The sequence below is a fragment of the Quercus suber genome, unplaced genomic scaffold, assembly GCF_002906115.3.
Source record: "Quercus suber isolate HL8 unplaced genomic scaffold, Cork oak 2.0 scaffold_86, whole genome shotgun sequence".
NCBI lineage: Eukaryota > Viridiplantae > Streptophyta > Magnoliopsida > Fagales > Fagaceae > Quercus > Quercus suber.
In genome coordinates, this window is record NW_027069551.1 from 1 (window position 1) to 10,177 (window position 10,177).

The following is a 10,177-nucleotide window of genomic DNA, read 5'->3' on the forward strand; positions in this document are numbered from 1 at the left end:
ACATGTTGTAGCAATTTATATTAAATAATTACCTTTTTGAAAAATGGCTCACCAGATGGAGGGGTTTTGTGTATTTTTGTGAATGGTGTACTCTGTTTACATTTTTTTAAATGACTTTTGCATTACCTAGGATAAAATAACTATGATAATCATAGTCTTTTATTTTCCATGAAAGGTCAACCATTCTTTATAAAAATATACATGGAACCATGGCCATATGGGCTTAAAGCAGCGAGCTTTGGCTTTTTTGTTATTTTTTGATTTTAGAGTAAGACTGAGGGAGCATTTTTGGCTTTCTATTGTTTTAGGAGCGTATCATGAAAAAATAACAAAACAAAACAAAAGAGCTTCATGCAAAAAGAATTAAAAACAAGACAGAGATACCCACATTGGATGAGCAAGGTTAGTGAAGTTTTGGAATTGGAAAAGTATTGTCTTACAGTAGCTGAGAGTGCCTGAGACCACTTACCAAACAATGGTGATCTAAGAAAGTATAAAAGCATGCCTTATGGCTAGTCCGGATGACCACCAGCTCCACCTCCAGGCTTCAACCCAGAATCCGAATATTTAACTATGGCTGCCATGTTCATGTTGTTTACCATCCTTGACATCCAACCACCACCAGAACCACCTGTTCCAATCCTCTATCCATCACCATTTCCCACCCTTACTCCACCACCGCCACCGCCAACGTCTACGTTTTCTCCACTTCCACCTTTTCCCCAGTTTCCACCTTTTTACTACATCAACCACATTAATGTGCGTGAAATATATACAATAAAGTACTATCAAATTTGCATAGTTAGCCTTGCTTTTATATTATTTTGTGACTAATTATATATTATATTTGTTTTATGGAAAAAAAAGGCTATTCACGTCAAGAGGCTGAACAAGTCACAAGTTGAATGCTAGGTGGGCCAGGCCGATTATAAAGCCAACTCAAGAGAAGAGAGCTTGCCATGAAGTAAAGATTCAGCCCAAAGAAGTAAAGCATCCAGCCCAAGCATGAATTCAAGAAGTAGCCCAAGATGCAATCCAACATGGATGAAGTTTGCTAGGAAAGAAACTCTTACAATCAAGCACAGGTGTCACAATAAAAAATAACTATGATAATCATAGTCTTTTATTTTCCATGAAAGGTCAACCATTCTTTATAAAAATATACATGGAACCATGGCCATATGGGCTTAAAGCAGCGAGCTTTGGCTTTTTTGTTATTTTTTGATTTTAGAGTAAGACTGAGGGAGCATTTTTGGCTTTCTATTGTTTTAGGAGCGTATCATGAAAAAATAACAAAACAAAACAAAAGAGCTTCATGCAAAAAGAATTAAAAACAAGACAGAGATACCCACATTGGATGAGCAAGGTTAGTGAAGTTTTGGAATTGGAAAAGTATTGTCTTACAGTAGCTGAGAGTGCCTGAGACCACTTACCAAACAATGGTGATCTAAGAAAGTATAAAAGCATGCCTTATGGCTAGTCCGGATGACCACCAGCTCCACCTCCAGGCTTCAACCCAGAATCCGAATATTTAACTATGGCTGCCATGTTCATGTTGTTTACCATCCTTGACATCCAACCACCACCAGAACCACCTGTTCCAATCCTCTATCCATCACCATTTCCCACCCTTACTCCACCACCGCCACCGCCAACGTCTACGTTTTCTCCACTTCCACCTTTTCCCCAGTTTCCACCTTTTTACTACATCAACCACATTAATGTGCGTGAAATATATACAATAAAGTACTATCAAATTTGCATAGTTAGCCTTGCTTTTATATTATTTTGTGACTAATTATATATTATATTTGTTTTATGGAAAAAAAAGGCTATTCACGTCAAGAGGCTGAACAAGTCACAAGTTGAATGCTAGGTGGGCCAGGCCGATTATAAAGCCAACTCAAGAGAAGAGAGCTTGCCATGAAGTAAAGATTCAGCCCAAAGAAGTAAAGCATCCAGCCCAAGCATGAATTCAAGAAGTAGCCCAAGATGCAATCCAACATGGATGAAGTTTGCTAGGAAAGAAACTCTTACAATCAAGCACAGGTGTCACAATAGAAATCAAGTCAATGTGGTGGGCTTTGCAAATCCATCACTAATTGCATTGTTGTTGTGGGCCTCCGTATTACTTCACCAAAACATGTACCTGAAGTCTTAGTGCGTGGCTTGAAATATAAAATCCATGTTCTACTTGTATTAGGATTAGTGAATATCGTGCGGCTATTTTTCATATATAAGCCTCTAGGTCAGTTTGTGTAAGAGACTAGTGCTAGGGCTGGAATGCAAAACAGAAATTGGAGCAAGAGGCAATGCCGCATGTAGCTTCTTTGTAACTTTTTTCTATGACAACATTGTAACTATTTCTTTCTCTATTTTATTTGTTTAGTTTAATGTTTAATATTTTATTCTTGTGTTTTATTTCAATTACCATGAGTAGCTAAATTTATAATTACAGTTGAGGATAAAACCTTGTTAAGGATTATCAGTAATATTTATGTGATTTGATTTTTCCCACAATAGTTGTTCTTTAATGATTTAAATTGTTTTTGCTTCATATCAATTAACTAAGATGAGATTCTAAATATGAGTTCAATCATGTTTTTCTCATGATTTAGGATTTATCTTAATTAATTGAATGTTTGGTTTATTATTTCTTGATTTTAAAATTAGATATCTCTTGTAATTTGTTTGTCAATGGATACAATTGATGATTTGATTTTATATCTATGAAGCGAAGAAGAACATGCTTTTGATTTTTAAAATAAGGATTGTAATGAGAATATTTTCCATGATAGCAAGATTGATTTCTAAATTATCATGTAGTAGTTGGGAAAAATTAATGATCATAAATATATGTTGATATGAATTAACAAGGCGGATTCCAAAACCTTAATTCCTTTCTCTTTGCTTAGTTTAATTATGTGCTTAGTATATTTAATTTCTAACAACCAATTTTTATTAAACTAGATTAGGATTAATTTAGTTAAGATTTGATTAATTTTTCTACATTCATTCAAGTCCTTGTGGGTTCGACCTCATTATTGTCAAATTATACTTCGGTACGGTTTGTACACTTGCGAGTACTTTAAAATTTCACATCACACATGGTCACCACCAAGACCAAGTCAACCAGAACTCATCAAATGGTTGCGGTTCGTTGCTATGTATATCTTGGCTCCAATAACCATCATCACAGCGATTGCTCTCATTGCTAAATACATCCGGCCTCAGCTGCCGCCAATAAGCGTATTCGATATACTAGAACGTGTGAAGTTTGCAATAAGTTGCACTGATGAGAGTTTTCCTATAGAATGGTGTAAATTGCGGTAGTTGATGGGATTGGAGGAGTGTGATGCAAACACTGTTGTGCCTAGGGATTGTTGTACCTAATTTTTTTTTCCTATCCGTTTGGATTTTATTTTTATTCCTCAGTTTTTACCCATTTGGTCCGATCTGACTCATCTGAGTATTTGGGTATTAGAGGTTCTGGTTTTTTTTTTTTTTTTTTTTTTTTTTTTTTTTTTTTTTTTTTTTGTGTGTGTGTGTGTGTAAATTTATTTTTGGAGTGTTTGTGTTTCGGTGAACTGTTTCTTATATTTGTTCTGTGTTTGTTTGTTATTGCATTGTTAAGGTTCATTCTTTGTACATGAGGTTAGGTTTGACAAGGTGTGGAAAAGTTGGATAGTCTTTTGTGTCCTAAAGTGGGTCTTTCCCAGGAATTACAACAGTATGCTGTTAGGTCTCTTTTAAGCTTGCAACAACTTATAATTCTTTCACTGAAATAAGGGAGATTGGAGAGGCCTTTGCAATTGATAATAGATCATTTTAGAAAACTTTTGACTCAACTTTTTTGTAAAAAATATAATACACGTCAAAATAATTAATTTTTTTCACATAAAAGTTTTTAAAAATATTTTCTAAACTAATGTCTTTAGGTATAGTTATTAAACCTAGACCAGATATTGACCTAGTCTATGAGCCGAGTCACTGGATTATTAGTTCAACTAGTGGGTCAACTGTTTGAATCGTAGGAGCTAATAAAAAGATTTTAAAATTTTAAATATATATAAATAAAAGAAGAGTAAAAAGAAAGTTAAAGACTTAAATCAATAAAAAAATAAAGCCCAAAACAAAAAGAAGAGAAAGGAAGGATTATGCAAAAATTAGATAGGATATACTCATAGTTACATGGTAACTAGTTTCATGAAATTGAAAAGTGCATTTTTATTTATTTATTTAGGTATTCTATTATTTAAGTTATTCTATTATCACACATTAAATTGTAAAGAAGTCAATGAGATTAACTTATTAATGTAATTTTACATAATTTACAAACCTAGTTGGGTTATTAAAACCTAGCTAGGTCACACAGTTTGCTTAGAAACTGCTGGGTTTTACTAGTTTTAATCGGGTCTTGTGCACATCCGATCCAATTAACGACCCGGATTGGTCTATGTGCCGAGTCACCAAGTTACTAGGCTTACACTACCCTTAGGGCATTTGTTAATTTTCCTCTACTTTTATCAAGAGTACGTACATTTAAGACTAAGAACAACTCTAACATCTTAGCGAAATTTCCATCTCATTTAAAGAGTAAATAGTTTTTTCTACCTACTTTTTTATATGCATTTTTCGATATTAACTCTATCTTTTCCAATGTTATAAAAAGCAGACCAGACTGGCTAGTTCAATTGGTTGAACAAGGAATTGGTCAAAATTGGTCAAGAACTGGTAAAAGCCAAGAACAGGTCCCTTTAAAGTTCTTTAGGTAGTTCGGTTTTTAAAACCATGATCTTTTCTTGATCCCCATAATAATAATAATAATAATAATAATAATTATTATTATTATAATATTTAATGAGTTCAAGTTACACTTGGTGTAACTCTACAAGACTTACACTTTTTTATGACTATTGATTTCTATTAGATCTAATGGTTAGAAATCTCTTATATCCACCTCATCTTGCATAATTAATAGTAGCATTTTTTTTTTCTCCCTATTTATTACATTAATAGTCATCTAAACATTGAGTGGAAGAGGGAAAAAAAACTATAAATTCGATGCCACCCTCTTCGATAGTGAATATAGAGCTAGTTGCGATATTATGGCATGAATGAGAAGGAGCTTGAAGAGGCAGACCCAATCCCAGTGGCCTTAAAAGAAACTTTTATTCATTTTCTCTAAGATTTGTTTAAAGAGATCAAAGACTTCTTTGAAATAGGCATGGCTATGATTTTCCTCATTTTACCTTTCCAAAATTACTCATACTCTCACCCTTTACTTACTAACTGCCACAATTAAAACCACAAAAAATGCATTTTGCGTGGAGGAGTATTCTGATAGATAAATTTGTCCTTTTATATCTTTCACAGGGAATTCTAGCCTTTTTGCCCTTAATTTTAAAAAAAAAATTAGTAATATGCCCCTATTTTGAAACTATATAGGGATATGCCCCTGTTTCGATACTTGATTACCTTAAAATCGAGATTTAATGAAATACTTGATTCATACAAAATCGAGTTATGCCCAATTAAACTTAAAAAAAAAAAAAAAAAAAAATAAACAAATAAAATAACTATGATAATCATAGTCTTTTATTTTCCATGAAAGGTCAACCATTCTTTATAAAAATATACATGGAACCATGGCCATATGGGCTTAAAGCAGCGAGCTTTGGCTTTTTTGTTATTTTTTGATTTTAGAGTAAGACTGAGGGAGCATTTTTGGCTTTCTATTGTTTTAGGAGCGTATCATGAAAAAATAACAAAACAAAACAAAAGAGCTTCATGCAAAAAGAATTAAAAACAAGACAGAGATACCCACATTGGATGAGCAAGGTTAGTGAAGTTTTGGAATTGGAAAAGTATTTTCTTACAGTAGCTGAGAGTGCCTGAGACCACTTACCAAACAATGGTGATCTAAGAAAGTATAAAAGCATGCCTTGTGGCTAGTCCGGATGACCACCAGCTCCACCTCCAGGCTTCAACCCAGAATCCGAATATTTAACTATGGCTGCCATGTTCATGTTGTTTACCATCCTCGACATCCAACCACCACCAGAACCACCTGTTCCAATCCTCTATCCATCACCATTTCCCACCCTTACTCCACCACCGCCACCGCCAACGTCTACGTTTTCTCCACTTCCACCTTTTCCCCAGTTTCCCCCTTTTTACTCCATCAACCACATTAATGTGCGTGAAATATATACAATAAAGTACCATCAAATTTGCATAGTTAGCCTTGCTTTTATATTATTTTGTGACTAATTATATATTATATTTGTTTTATGGAAAATAAAGGCTATTCACGTCAAGAGGCTGAACAAGTCACAAGTTGAATGCTAGGTGGGCCAGGCCGATTATAAAGCCAACTCAAGAGAAGAGAGCTTGCCATGAAGTAAAGATTCAGCCCAAAGAAGTAAAGCATCCAGCCCAAGCATGAATTCAAGAAGTAGCCCAAGATGCAATCCAACATGGATGAAGTTTGCTAGGAAAGAAACTCTTACAATCAAGCACAGGTGTCACAATAAAAATCAAGTCAACGTGGTGGGCTTTGCAAATCCATCACTAATTGCATTGTTGTTGTGGGCCTCCGTATTACTTCACCAAAACATGTACCCGAAGTCTTAGTGCGTGGCTTGAAATATAAAATCCATGTTCTACTTGTATTAGGATTAGTGAATATCGTGCAGCTATTTTTCATATATAAGCCTCTAGGTCAGTTTGTGTAAGAGACTAGTGCTAGGGCTGGAATGCAAAATAGAAATTGGAGCAAGAGGCAATGCCGCATGTAGCTTCTTTGTAACTTTTTTCCATGACAACATTGTGACTATTTCTTTCTCTATTTTATTTGTTTAGTTTAATGTTTAATATTTTATTCTTGTGTTTTATTTCAATTACCATGAGTAGCTAAATTTATAATTAGAGTTGAGGATAAAACCTTGTTAAGGATTATCAGTAATATTTATGTGATTTGATTTTTCCCACAATAGTTGTTCTTTAATGATTTAAATTGTTTTTGCTTCATATCAATTAACTAAGATGAGATTCTAAATATGAGTTCAATCATGTTTTTCTCATGATTTAGGATTTATCTTAATTAATTGAATGCTTGGTTTATTATTTCTTGATTTTAAAATTAGATATCTCTTGTAATTTGTTTGTCAATGGATACAATTGATGATTTGATTTTATATCTATGAAGCGAAGAAGAACATGCTCATTTCAAATTCCCTTAAAATTAGATAGGATATACTCATAGTTACATGGTAACTAGTTTCATGAAATTGAAAAGTGCATTTTTATTTATTTATTTAGGTATTCTATTATTTAAGTTATTCTATTATCACACATTAAATTGTAAAGAAGTCAATGAGATTAACCTATTAATGTAATTTTACATAATTTACAAACCTAGTTGGGTTATTAAAACCTAGCTAGGTCACACGGTTTGCTTAGAAACTGCTGGGTTTTACTAGTTTTAATCGAGTCTTGTGCACATCCGATCCAATTAAGGGATGATATTGTATTTGGATCCACAGTTGATCACCTAGCTCATGAGTTCTCGGAAGATATGAAAAGGGAATTTGATTCATCCAATTAACGACCCGGACTGGGAAATTCCCTTAAAATCGAGATTCAATGAAATACTTGATTCATACAAAATCGAGTTATGCCCAATTAAACTTAAAAAAAAAAAAAAAAAACACACACACACACACAGAACTCGAGTTTACGAAAATTGAGTTCCAAAACGCCATTATATGGCTCCCAGAACTTGGTATGGGTTATCACACTTACAAAAAAAAAAAAAATTGCAGGAAAATGCTGCTACAAGGCTTTAAAACGTCACATACGGCTAAAAAATGCCACTAGAGGGCTCCCTGAACTTGGTATGGGGTGATCACACTTATAATTTTTTTTTTTGGTAGGAAAACGCCGCTATATGGCTTTAAAACGTCACTATAGGGCTTAAAAACGCTACTATAGGCTCCTTGAACTTGGTATGGGGTTATTACACTTACATTTTTTTTTTTTTTGCAGGAAAATGCCGCTATAGGGCTTTAAAATGTCACTATAGGGCTTAAAAACGCCACTATAGGCTCCCTGAACTTGGTATGGGGCAATTACACTTATAAAATTTTTTTTGAATGGAACTTGATTTTTTGAAACTCGAGTTTCATGCAATTTTTTTTAAAATTTTTATTTTTTTAAAAGTTTGATTGGGCATAACTCAATTTTCTACAAATCGAGTATTTAATTAAAACTTGATTTAAGGTAATCGAGTATCGAAACAGGGGCACGCCCCTATATAGTTTGCAAACAGTGGCATATTGCTAAAAAAAAAAAAAAAAAAAATATTTAAGGGCAAAAGGCTAGAATCAAAAAAAAAAAAAAAAAAAATTTAAGGGCAAAAGGCTAGAATCTCCATCTTTCACACTGTTTTCTATTGATCACCGTGGCCTTTAATATATCCTAAATAATGAGGTTGTTGTGCCATGTCCCATACTCCCATGTGTGGCCATTATTACTAAAACAATGCAACTCTAATCTCATCATAACAATTAATGTTGACCCAATTCTTACTAATCTTTAAGTCTCTGAATTTTGATAAAATTTTCATTCAAATTACTAGAACACCCCTATTGCATTGTTAAGTGACAGAGGACTCTAACTAGTAAAAGGCATTTAATAGATCGGTGTTAGACTTATATCTAAAATTTTTTTTTTGTATTTAACCAGCTAAATTTAATGTGTAGCTCTAGTGAGTTGAGTGGGTCAGCGGAGGAGGAGGTGAGCTCAAAGACGCCTAGGCAGATGAGAGAGAGAAGAGAAGAGAAGATGAAGACGATGGGGAGAGAAAGTGGAGCTTAATGACTTTAAAATATATATATATATATATATAGGCATTAATAACATTTAATGCTTTGACATCACTTATTTTTACAAAGTTGATAACATGGCAATTAGTGTGTTATTTACCATTAGATCTAATAGAAATCAATGGTCAGAAAAATGTGTAATTCTTGTTAAGTTACACCAGGTGTAACTTGAACCCATCTCTATTATTATTATTATTATTCAATAAACACCCAAATATCTTTCCCATTTTCATCAATCAACAACACTCACAAGTCACATCTCTTCTGCCCAGATTTTTACCAACTAAACTGATTTAAAGCTTTCTTTTGCTAAGATTTTATCAACTATAACATCCAAATAATTTATTAGAAAAAAAATACCCAAATCTTAAGTCATAGAAAATGAGAAATAGAGGTGGTGGGTTGAGAGAAACAAAGAGAAAGAAATCCAATTTTTTTGCTCAAATTTCATCAACCAACAACATCAAAATTATTATATGTGTTGGGTTAGAAAGAGAAAAGAGAACAATTTTTTTGCTTAGATTGTATCAACCATGCAACAACATCAAAATTATTAGTGTTGCTGCATTTTATCGAAATTAAAAGAAAGAATCCCAATGGTGCTGTTTGGGTTTTATGTTGTTAGATTCAATTAGTAGTGTTGTCGTGTTGGGTTTTATGTCGTTGGGTTACATTTGTGGTGGTTGTGACTTTGATCAAATGGTGGCTAGATTGGATTACAAGAGAGACTTTTAGAAGGAGAAAGACATTTGAGAGTGAGAGAGGGTTGGTTATTTCTGGAGAGAGAGAGAGAGAGAGAGAGAACTGAATAAAATTGGAGTAGTTTGATTTTTATTGGATTAAATTCATATGGAGCACAAAATGGAGTAGTTTGAATTTTACATTTTGAAAAGGCTATTGAAGTTGCTTTATGTGTGTGTTTGCTCTCCAAAATAGGTTTAAATAGCTTATTGGAGATGCTCTAAGTATTGGTAACAGAATGTTAATAAAACTACAGGTTTTACCCAATACACAATGGTAGAGCAAAAATCTCAGTTTAGAAATGCAAGATTAAAAGATAATACATTAAAAAAACCAACCTTAATAATATTAATCAATATATATAACAAAAAAAATTAAAAAAAAAAAAACTGCCATACCTAGTTCAATTTACTCAACAATCTTCAATGTTTTTATTTTTTATTTTTTTGCTTTTCATTTTTCAAAATTGCCATATGATTTTTCATTCCCAATACTTGAACTCGTTATTACAATCATATTTCTCCATAATCTCATTATCTAAAAGTATA